Here is a 13645-nt window from a genome sequence, read left to right as displayed (position 1 = left end):
ATATCTGAAATTCAATTAGCATCAGTGTACCCTTCGATAACAGCAGGATGTCTCGTGTAGTGCAGACCATAATCACGAGTATTTCTTAAATACCTAAGTAATCGTACAATGGCTTTCCAATGATTATTACCCGAATTACTCGTGTATCTACTTAGTTTGCTTACTGCATAAGCTATATCTGGTCTTGTACAACTCATTAAGTACATTAGACTCCCAATTATTCGAGAATATTCTAATTGAGAAACACTCTCTCCGCGATTTTTAGATAGATGTTGACTCGTATCTATCGGAGTCTTAGCCAATGCAGAATCATCATTGTTAAATTTTTCGAGGATTTTATCCACATAATGTGACTGACTTAGAACTATCCCTTCCGATGTTCTAATCACTTTGATTCCAAGAATCACATCATCCAATCCCATATCTTTCATGTCAAATTTTGAATTTAACATATCTTTAGTGGATTTAACCATTTTATCATCACTTCCAATGATAAGTATGTCATCTACATAAAGACATAAAATGACGTAACCATTTTTTGTGTCTTTAATATAAATACATTTATCACATTCATTGATCTTAAATCCACTTGAGATCATAGCATGATCAAATTTCTCATGCCATTGTTTTGGAGCTTGTTTTAAGCCATACAATGACTTAACTAATTTACAAACTTTATTTTCTTGCCCTTGAGAAGAAAACCCTTGAGGTTGATCTATGTAAATTTCTTCTTCCAAGTCTCCATTTAAGAAAGCTGTTTTTACGTCCATTTGATGAACTTCTAGATTGCACAAAGAAGCAATCGAATAGAAGTTATTCTCGTAACTGGAGAATATGTATCAAAATAATCAAGACCTTCTCGTTGGTGATATCCTTTTACCACCAGTCTTGCCTTATATTTATCAATTGATCCATCAGCTTTCATTTTCCTTTTGAAAATCCATCGGCAACCTAGTGGTTTATTTCCCGGAGGAAGATCCACTAGTTCCCATGTATGGTTTTGCAAGATAGATTCTATCTCACTATTAATTGCCTCTTTCCATTGAGGCCCTTCAGATGAGTTAATTGCCTCATTATACGTTTGAGGTTCACTTTTCATCATGAAAGTAATAAAATCTGGACCAAATGATTTTTCGGTTCTAGCTCGTTTACTTCGTCTAAGTTCAACCTCAACTTCATTCTCCTTTTCTTGTTCATCTAGTTCAAGAAATCTTTTTGGAAAACGTTGTTCTTCATTAGACTTATATGGAAGTACATGTTCAAAGAACGATGCATTTCTCGATTCCATTATCGTATTCTTATGAATATCCGGAATGTCCGATTTAAATACAAGAAAACGATAAGCACTACTGTTATGTGCATATCCAATAATATACAATCAACAGTTTTTGGTCCAACTTTCACCTTTTTAGGTAATAGTACGGCTACCTTAGCTAGACACCCCCACATTCGTAAGTATTCATATGATGGTTTTCTTTCATGCCATAATTCATATGGACTCTTATCTAGCTTCTTTCGTGGAACCTTATTTAAAAGGTAATTAGCTGTCAAAATAGCTTCTCCCCACATGTTATGTGGTAGACCAGAACTTAATAGAAGTGAATTCATCATTTCTTTTAATGTTCTATTTTTTCTCTCAGCTGTACCATTTTGCTGAGGAGAATAATGTGCTGTCGTCTCATGGATTATACCATGTTGAGCACATAGCTCGGCAAAAGGTGATTCATATTCACCTCCTCTATCACTTCTTAACACCTTGATCTTTTTACCAAGTTGGTTTTCAACCTCATTTTTATAAAGAGTAAATTTCTCTATGGCTTCATCTTTACTTTTAAGAATATACACATAACAATATTTTGTGTTATCATCAATAAAAGTAATGAAATATTTTCCTCCACCACGTGTTGGTGTTCCTTTTAAATCACACGCATCTGTATAAATTAAATCAAGCGGTCTATTACTTCTTTCAACGTTTCGAAAGGATGATCTCGTCAATTTCGCTTCAACACAAATTTCACACTTGTGATTCTTATTAATTTCGAATGTAGGTATACTACTTAGTTTTATTAATCGATGCATCGAATCATAATTAATATGACCTAGTCTACCATGCCATAAAATGGAAGACTCCAACAAATAAATAGAAGACTTATTCTTTTCATTCATACTTGGCTTAACTGTCATTATATTTAGCTCAGTAGCATAACCTCTACCTACAAACATTCCACTTTTGGATAAAATAATTTTATCCGACTCAATCACAATTCTAAAACCATGCTTACTTAGAAGAGATCCGGATATCAAATTTTTCCGAATCTCTGGAACATACAACACATTAGTTAAAGTTAAATCTTTCCCTGAAGACAACCTTAACACCACTTTTCCTTCACCTTGTATGTCAGAAGTGGCATAATTCCCCATGAACAACTTTTCACCATTCTTCACTTCTTCGAGGCTTGAAAATACTTCTTTGTTGGAGCAAACATGTCTTGTAGCTCCTGTATCAACCCACCACTCTCGTGGATTAGATCCCACCAAGTTAACCTCAGATATCATCGCACATGTATCCATTATCGATAATCCTTGAGTCAATTTAGCCTCTCGAATTCTTCTCGGCTTCTTGCAATCGGAAGATCTATGGTCCATGACATTGCAATTGAAACACTTGCCCGTGAACTTCTTAGAGATTCCTCCTTTAGGATTAAGGCTCCGGTTTTTGACAAAAGAATTATGTTTCTTCTTGTCTTTACCATGCTCAACCACATTTGCTTTAGCCACATGTTGACTATAGTATTTCTTTGAGGCGCTTTTATTTTCCTCTTCAATGCGTAGACGAATCACCAATTTTTCTACGTTCATCTCCTTTCGCTTGTGCTTAAGGTAGTTCTTGAAATCGTTCCAAGACGGTGGCAACTTCTCAATAATAGCAGCCACTTGGAAAGTTTCTCCCAAATTCATGCCCTCAGCATGAATTTTGTGCAAAATTACTTGGATCTCTTGAACTTGTTTAATGACTGGTCTTGAATCTACCATTTTGTAGTCCAAAAATCGACCGACCATAAACTTTTTTGCACCCGCATCTTCTGTTTTGTACTTACGTTCAAGAGATTGCCATAGTTCTTTGGCCGTATTCTTTTCACTGTACACATTGTACAATGAATCTGATAAACCATTCAACACGTAATTTCTACATAAGAAATCTAAATGGTGCCAAGCATCAATGGCCGAAGCAGCTTGCACATCAACTTTCGGATGCACGTTTGCATTCGACGATGAAGCCACGTTTGGCTCATCGATTTTGGGAGTGGGAGGATCCTCCGTGAGGAATCGCGTAAGACTTAGGGTCGTAAGGTAGAAGAACATCTTCTGCTGCCATCTTTTAAAGTTTGAGCCATCAAACTTTTCTGGCTTATCCAAATGGTTAGCTGGAACCGGCATCCTCATGTTAGAAGTAGGTGTTTCGGTAGTCATTTCTGAAACAAAACCAGAAACGTGTAAGAATCTGAGATAAGTAGTATTTGAGACTGTTTTAAGATTGTTGGTAATCTTATCTCATAAAAATTACACGTAAATGATATATGAAAAATAATACAATGATAATAAAACAAATACAACAGATTATTTAAGAAATGAAGAAAAATCTTCTCGTTTGCTCCGAGGCCTGTGGAATCACAGTTCCCTTAAAACAGTTTCACCGTCTCCCGTTTGTGCTGGAGAGTTTCGTCGGTGGCTGCTTCCCAGGGTACAACGGAACCTGCAATGATTTAGCACAGAAAACCACTAAAACAACGAACTAGACAAAAGTACCTGAATCACAATCACCGGGTTTTGCACAAGAATGGTCGAGTCAAGAAACTCGAAGAACACTCACAAGAACACTCACAAGAACAAGGAAAGACTTTAGAATTCTAGAGAGAGAAGTGATGAGATGATGTGTAGAGAGGAATACAATGTGAAGGGATATTTATAGTTGAAAATTAAACTCATAATCAATTCTTTAATCCAACGGTCACTAATCCATCATCCATTCATCCAACGGTTATCGTTGCTTGCCTTTTCATCATCTTTGCAAGTTACATCCTACAATAAATATTTTGTAGTTACAATGACAATTAACATCATTTGTTAACTGCCTCATTCAAGACATTTATGTTAATTGTAACAATTAACAAATTTAATTCACAATGAATTTGATGTGAATTTCATTTGGATGAAATTTCACCTTAATTTACATTTGAATTTCATGTGAATTTCATTTGGATTAATTTCACTTTAATTCACATTTGAATTTCATGTGAATTTCATTTGGATTAATTTCACTTTAATTCACATTTGAATTTCATGTGAATTTCATTTGGATTAATTTCACTTTAATTCACATTTGAATTTCATGTGAATTTCATTTGGATTAATTTCACACTTAATTCACATTTGAATTTGGTGTGAATTTCATTAGCCCAAATATCATTTCCATTTAATTAATGGAATTAGTTTAATTCCAACAATTCCAATATATGAATGAACCAAATTTACATCAATGGGAAGTTGCACTAAGAGTTGTGAACTAAACATAAAATAATGAATACAATAAAAAATTATGTTGGAAAACAAGTTTGGATCATTGACACTAGTGCGAGTAACCATGTTCATCATGAAAAAGAGAAATAACCAAATTTATTTGCATGTGAAAATTTTGTGGAAGTAAAAGCTAGGTTTTGACTAAAATGAAACTATGTTTATTATATGATTGATAGAGGCAAGATTTATTGTTGCTTTGTTGAACAATATGAATATCTTACAATTAAATCATAAAAATAGATTTGAATTCTTACCTAAATGGTAAGATTGCAACCTATAAATTCTTTATAAACATTTATGAGCTAATAAAACATAATTAAAGATTACCATAATTTAATTTTCTTTGTTTTATTTGTTTTTGTTAAGTTCTCAAAAAGTCACTTAGAAAACTAAACACAGTCTAAAATTCAAAAGCAATCTACTAATAAAGTACAAAGATAAAAATCAAACTTAAAAGTTTAACAACAACTCAATAAACTAGTAGAAGAAATTCGCCCTTCAAACTGACATTATGAAGAAAAAAACTCATTTACTTAGGCGATACCATATTTCAGAAAAACCCATCTAAAAGAAGTAAGTCTATAGTTAAGTTCTCTCTAGCCTTAATCTCCTTATCATGACACAAAGAGATAACAACTAATAATATCAGTTTGGATTAGAATGATTGAATGTTCACACTTTTTATAGTAATTTAGTGTCACATTTACTTATATGTTAATAATGTTTTAATTACTTGTTGTTTATATTAGTTGAAAATAACTTTGATTAATATATAAGTAAAAATAAAGGATAAATGAGTAATTAACTTGTATACATATGTTAATTTGAAATATTAGATTTTCTGGATTCTGAAATTTTAGTTCCATAAGATAAAAGCATTGTTTAGTTATTTGTGTGAAAAGACCTTCACACCAAACCACAAACAAGGCCAACTACTTCAGTTAGTTTTAGGCAAAGGCACTTAAATAGTTATAATGTTGATGGAAAAAAAAAAAACTAATAGTAAATTTTAAAAATGTTTTCAAATTAATTTATATTAATAAAACAATAAGTAAATCTTTGCAAAAAGAAAAGAAAAGAAAAGAATGGGTTAATGAAATGGTGTTTCAACTTTTTAAATTAATAATAAGTAAATAATTAATTTTAAAATTTAAGTATAATGAAAAACAATATTTTGTGTCTAATACACATATCATTCTAATCTATTAACAATGTTTTTACATAGGTTTGATTTTTATTAAAAACTTAAGGTGAAAGTAATAACTATAAAAATAATGTAAACCTTTTAGATGTAACAAAAAAAAAAACAAGAAATTACAAATATTATTTTAACCTCTTATACCAATAACACTTTCTTTCCAATAAAATTTTCTACCAAATTATATATTTTACATCCATTCCATTTAAAATCTTTAGTAAAAACCACTTAATGAATAATTAATTATTCATTTATAAAAAAAAGTTACTTAACAATAATTTATTGTGAGTTATGTTAATTTACAAATTGAAAGAGACTATCTAATTCATTATAAATAATTGAAAGACACTAACTAATTCATTATAAATTTTCCCCCTTTTTTATTACAGTTTATCATTTTTTTATTAGATCATGAGTCTCTTAAAATTTATTTTATCAATTGGATGACTCAGTACGTTGTTTTTTTAATTAAATATTTGAGTTAAAAATGATATTAATTATTGTATTTAACTAAATTTCTTGAAAAAATAATTCTATGATTTATAAGTATTCAATGACAAACCCTAGTAAAAAAAAATATGGTATTATCAACCAAAAATAACAATCGTTTTTCACTTGTGGGTATTGAGATATAGAGGGGTCAATACCAATTTTGTGTTGAATCGTACTAGTTCGAGGTTACCTAATTCATTGCGTAGTTCTAGTATATAGTTGTTCTCTATTTTTACTATTTATTTAACCATGTTATTTAATTAGATTTATTGAAAAAATAAATTATATAAAATTTAATGGTTTATTAAGCTAAAGTCTTAGCGGTGTCATAATCCTCGCATTCATTTTCATCAAAGAATACAATTTATATTTGTTAGCACTAAAATTTTACCTATCCAATTTATAAATTTCAAATTATTATTTTGAATAAATAAAATAAAAATAATTAAAAACAAGGCCAAAACTGGATTAAATAATTAATTGAATTAATTATTGTGATAATTAAATTCCAATTAATTAAGATAATGCCAAGAAAATAAATAAAATGATTTAAGACAAATGTTATAATCATTTTATTTCAAATTAATTTTAAGAAAATCAAGAGGATTAAAATAAATAATTTATGATAAGTGTTGTATCCCTCTTATCCCAAATAAATTATTTAATAAACCCCAAAAATATAATAATTTGGCAAAATTAATGTCATATATTAAAAATATTTTGTCAGTTGAAAATAGAGCAAAAATGGATTACAAAAACTAATTTTAATCAAGCTCCAAGGCTGAAAATTGCATGTGATCATGTGTGGCCAAAATTCGAAAGAACCGATGCAGCAAAAGTCACAACCTTAGGATGAGCGTTGGATCATCATCCAACGCTCGGGAACACACCGCGTCACCCATTGTAATGGAGGAAGACATGTTTGCGAAGCAGCGGATCACCAAACGAGCGCTCCAACACCGTCTTTTCCAACACAGACGGAACGCCCGAGCGCTGTTGGAACGCGAATGGAACACCCACCGTCCACGCGTGCGCCCAAAACGACTTCGTTTTGGCCCTCCCTTTACGCTTAAACAGGGAAGCTTGAAACGACGTTGTTTCACCCTAAGTCTTTGTCTTCCTCGCAACAACGAACAAATAAACATTTACAACCATCTTCGATTTTTCAAAGATAGAACTTTTTCGTTTCTCCACTTTTTGACTTCGTTCAAAATGTGAAATGATCACCCTACTCTGGTGATCATTTCCCATATACCTAAGACTATGTGCATCATCACGGCCTATACATGCAACTGACCAAAGAACAGCCAAAACGCCATCAATTGTGATTTGACTTAATCAAACCCACTTGGTCGATGAACCGACCTTGGGAGACGGAGGCTATAAATAGCCTCCCCTGAGCAAACCGGAGGCAAGAGATTCACTCTCAATCCCTCAATCACCCCCGAAGATAATTTTTCCATTGAAGCTCTTCAAGATTCTCTGAAAATTCGGAATTTTCGTGTAAGGATGTAAGGTGCTGATTCAGGTATTTAGAAAGCTTCCATAAGAGTTAAGGAGTTTTCTCAAACACCCAATAAACTTTTAATCACACTATAATTCCCATTACCAATTTGAATTGAAATTTTTATATTTCAGTTTTGTCTATTTTATATACTGTCTTATTATCCAATTTTTTGATTGTAAAACAATTCTAAGATCATTTGTAAGCTTTATGTTGAAGTAAACCAGATCAATCATCTTAAATCGAAAACCCCGAGATTTGATTTTGAAAATTTTCAAAATAGGGTTTTATGTTATTGAGTTATTGTTAAGAAACAACAACCCATAAAGATTCTAATCACGTTTCTAAATATGTTGGGAACCTATTTGGATCTGTTTCAATTCATCCCGATCAAAAGATATTAGTTCTTGAATTGGTCAAAATGAACGATAATGTTCATGTTTTGGTTTCATTCAATCATATGAAGTATAATGAAGCTATTAACAACCTCCTCATGTTTTAATAAAGCTTAAAAACTAGAAACCCATTTTTTTACAAAACTATTTGGGTTGAATAAAACCTCATCCCAATCGAATGACACATCGGGATGATGTTCTAAGGAGTTATAGGAAGCTTCTCATGCCCTTATATCAAAGGAATTCGGGTCTCAAATGAAATCATCAAACATGTAGTTTGATGTTCTTGAGGACTCAAAAACTTAACCCGGGTCTAGCTAGAACCAAGAATCCTTCGCACCCAAAACTGATAAAAGTTAGCCCAAGGCTAACCCAGTACCGAGTATTCTTCGCACTTAAGATCGACAAAAGTTAGCCCAACACTAACCCATGACCGAATGTTCTTCATACCCTGGACCGCTGAAAGTTATCCCAGGACTAACTCAGGACCGAGGATTGACCAAGAGCCTTCTACACCCAGGACCGATGACTCCTACATCCGACTGAGGGTCTTCAGCATCCTGACAAATGATTCCCGCAACTTGACCGAGGAGTTCCAACCTAGGACCGAGGGTTTTAGTAGCCCGACCGATGAAAATCGCACCCAGGATCAAGAACATCGGTCTTTTAGGGACTGTTTGGTTCTATTTTCTTAATTTCAAAATTATTTTCGTAATTTGGAATCCTAAACCATTTTTCAAAAATCTAAAAAAATAAAAAATGATTTTAAAATATTTCCATAAAATATATTTTGATAAGGGTTTGTTTTGATTTATTTTCAAACTCTAATGTTGTATCACGAAGACCCTTTTCCTAATTATCTTTAAATTACGAACTAAAATGAAACTCTTTTAAAAATACGTGTGTATACGTATACTTTTTTTATTGATTTTAAACTAAAACTCAATTTGCGACTTTTTATCCAATAAATAATTTTTTTAATTAATTATTTTTAATTAATTTAAGTAAACATTTCTTTAATCGATTGATTATTTCAAATCTAAATTAAATTTGTTAATCTTATTCTAAAAAATCAAAATATTTTATTGTTTGATATTTATTTAATAATTATTCTAATTAAAATGTGAGAAATGATTGACAAAGGGAATTTGAGGAAGGGAATGATGTGGGTAATTTGATTAGCCAAAAAATAACAAAATTTTTCTCTTCTTTCTCCTCACCTTTTATCATTTTTCCGACCAATGATGTAGTGACACATCATTTCCTCCCCTGTTCCCTATTTCCCTCCCTCATATTCCCTCCTCTGTCACTCTTATTAAAATGTATTATATATAATAATAATATATTATAATTTTTTATTTAAAAATAATATTTAAAAAGATTGTATTCTAAATTACAAATTCTTCATTAGTTAAAAGAATAGGGGCTCCTTTATCTTCCCCGCCATCCCGCTTTTAATTATTATAAATAAATTATATAAAAAAAATTAAAATTATTAATCTTATTAAAATATTTAAAATAAATTTATAATTTTAAAATATTTCATTATTTATTATTTTAAATAAATTCATTTAGGGTGTGTTTCATAGCTATGGAATAATTTATTAGTTTAAGTATAATTATTTATTATAATTAATGAATTAGAATTTTAATATCAATTTTAATTTCAATTTCAATTCCAATTTTAATTTTAAATAAACTCTTTTAAATCTACTATAAGTGAAAATATGAATATACCTATAACTTATTTTATCAAGTTCATAAGTTATAGGAGATAAATATGATCCTAATTATATATGGCAACTTAAATCCAAAATTTGATAAAAATATGTCTAAATTCTAAACCAACTTGTATGTACAGAATCTATTGATTTATTTATTTATTTACTAGCATGATGATCGCATTTATTATATATATATATATAATTATTTTTTCTGCAACATTATCAAATAACATCATCACTAAAACTAGCATTTAGTACGTGCATTTGCACGAGTAATAATATAAAAAATCGTGAAAAAAATTATGAATAACATTTTTAATTTTATTTTTAAGCATTTTAAATTTATGGGTGGGTCAACCCACAATCCGACCCAAGTATTCATTTACTCAACATCATTATATATTAGTTAGTTAAAAAGTTGAACTTATATTAATATTAAAACGCCCCGCGTTTATCAAATTTGGTGTTGAATTTAAAATATAAAGTCTTTGTAGCCTAGTTGGTTAAATAGTTGTACTTGTTTAGATAAGTTGCAAGTTCGAAACATACCTCTAGCATTTTTATTTTTAACCGTTTTAAATTTAAAAACGGGTCAACCCACAATCCGACCCAAGTATCCAAATTAATCACAGCTCTCGACTCGGCAATCCGGACATTTTAAAAATTAAGCATCATTATATATATATAGATATGGTCTTTCTATTACATATTAAAAGTAATCATAACATCTTGTTGAGCCCGACAAAGATCATGCATGTCATCCATCAATCCTGACAAAGATAATGTCATCCATCGAGCCCGCCCGACAAAGATCATGTCATCCATTGTCTATCAGCTAATTCCGGCCATGACCCTTTCCCTTACTCGATCTGGCAGCAACACCCACGAGCTCGTAATCGACGACCTCATCTCCGTTCGATCACATCCGAACAAGTCTATTCCGGCCACGGCTATCACTATCATCAGTTCACTGTCGAATAGATCTTCAACACCAGCAGGCAGCAGGATCGCCATGACAAGCCCACAGTTACAAAATTCAATCTCTAAGAGGGTCATGAATCTATATTTGAAGTTGCTTGCCATTTACAGTACTAGATTGGTTAGGTGAAACTGTTACCCACAGAATGGTTAGATCGTAGGTTGCCATTATATATGATATGATAGGTTCGGTGAAACTCTTACAGAAAAAAAAAACAAGTATTTACAAAATGATAGACAAAGCTCTCTATGTTTATTAGCTAATAAGTCAATTTGATTTAGATTGATTGAATGCTCACTTTTATATTGTAATTTATTAACTTTGTATGTTAATAATGTTTTAATTATTAACGAAAAATAACTTTAATTAAAATATAAGTAAAAATAAAGGATAAATGAGTAATTAATGTCATCCATCTCATAAGTTCAAAAGTGTACCAAATAGTCATAATCCTTACCCTTTATCATCAAATTTGATACTCATTTCAGCAAATTGATTAATGATTTGTTAATCGTATTCAAATGATCGGATATAAGTTTTTTTATCTTGTTACATCAATCTTATCATCTACTTGATTGTAAACAATTTATTGTTGCAATTCTTACGAGTATATATAACTCTTCAAATTTGCGCTATAAACCATTGACATTCATCTTTTCACTGACATAGTTAAAAACATATTTATCCACCGTTCATTTCTCACCAGTTCTATCTTCTTATTTTCACTAGCAAGCACAAATATATAATAATATTAGATATAAAGTAGAATTTTTATTTTTATTTTACACACATGATTAGAGTCATTAAAAAATAATCATTATACTCGTATTAATCTCTCCATTCCATTAGTATAATACCAATTATTGATAAAAAAGAATCACATAAAATAATGCATAAATGAATATTTCTATTTAATGTGACATTTATAAATCTATCATTATGCAATAAACTAATCATTAATCAGAATATAAAGATATATAAATTTTAGTGTAAAAATCTTTTAACAAAAGTAAAAATAACGAGACTCTTAGGCGGCTTAAACCATCGATTATAATATGTAATATGTTGCATGGCGGACCTACTAGGGGGCCTTGGGGCCCGGACCTCCCTCAATCAATGGCGGAGCTACGTAGCGGGCTGGGTTGGGCTGTAGCTCAGGATAAAAGTTTTAAGATATTATATATATATATATATATATATATATATATATATATATATATATATTTACCAAATAAGGCTTTCTCCGGAGGTGAAGTTATCAAAACTTTCCTCTTACATTTCCTTTATAATAACTTCACACTTCTTTTTATAAAATAATATTTTTTTTTATAATTTTATTAAAGTAAAATCAGATTTATTTATATAAGTTAAAATATAAAGAATTATATATGAAGTAATGCAAATCATATAATATTATTATTTATTTTAAAACTACATTTATATTATAATTATATATATATATATATTATTAATTTCAATATAATTAATAATACAAATTACTTATAAAATAAAGATTAAAATAATAATTTATATAAATATAAGGGTAAAATAACAATTCATATAAATATAAGGGTAAAATATTATTTATTTTATGTAGAATATAGAATAATGAAGATGTTTTATAAACGAATTTGTACTTCTACATCACATGACTAGCCTGAGCTTTCTCAATCAATTAATTAATGAGTCTAATGTTACTGATCAAATATACATGGTTAGAATATAACATATCAAAAGATGCATCATTTTGTTTTTGGTGTTATTTTTTCAAGTCTTTAAATAGAGAAAACGTAGATAATACCTTTATAGGAGATGAGTATAAAAATTGGAAAAGGGCATTAGAAAGATTTAATCGTCATATGAGAACTTCAAATAGTTGTCATAATGAAGCTAAAATTCAATTTGAATCATTTCAAGATCAAAGACATAGCGTGAGAAATGTTTTACGTACACATGGTCGTGATATAGAAATAAATTATCGCACCCGTTTAACAACAATGTTTGATGTAACACGCTTTCTATTGAGACATGGATTACCTTTTTGAGGACATGATGAGTTAAGTAGTTCATCAAATAAAGGTAATTTTCTTGAATTGATTGATTGGTATAGTCAACGTAATAAAGAGATTTTGTCTTCTTTTGTATCTGACTCATGGACAAGAATAATTTAGTAATTGTGCTTGTTAGTATTTTTATGTAATTACCAAGTAAAATTTTAATTAAAAAATATATTTATTTGATCGCCAAAAAAATGCTACGTTACTATGTATTTCACCTCCTCCTGAGAAAACATTTATGGGTCCGCCAATGGTACTGGTTGCATTATTTGTTTACAAAATGAGATGTACCATCTAACAAATTACACATTTTCAAAATATCACCGTTAAATATGGTACTTAAATTCAGGTATCTATAGAGAAGTTAGGGAGAAATGAAAAGGTGATCGTAATACCAAAATAAAGATTATCATATAATTTGGTTTCTGACTAAAAAAATTAAGTTTACAATAAGATCAAAAAATATAAAACAAGTCATTTATTTTATCCGTTGGATTTAACTAGACATTATATAGAATTTTCATTTTCTTTTTCCACACATGATTAGAGTCATAAAAAATAATCATTATACTAGTATTACTCTCTCCATTAGTATAAATAGGGCACCAAATTATACTCTAATACCAATTATTGATAAAAAAGAATCACATAAAGTAATGCATAAATGAATATTTTTATTTAGTGTAACGTTTATAAATCTATCAATATGCAATCAACT

Source organism: Impatiens glandulifera, chromosome 5, assembly GCF_907164915.1.
Source record: "Impatiens glandulifera chromosome 5, dImpGla2.1, whole genome shotgun sequence".
Lineage (NCBI taxonomy): Eukaryota > Viridiplantae > Streptophyta > Magnoliopsida > Ericales > Balsaminaceae > Impatiens > Impatiens glandulifera.
Note: the sequence above shows the minus strand (reverse complement) of the source record.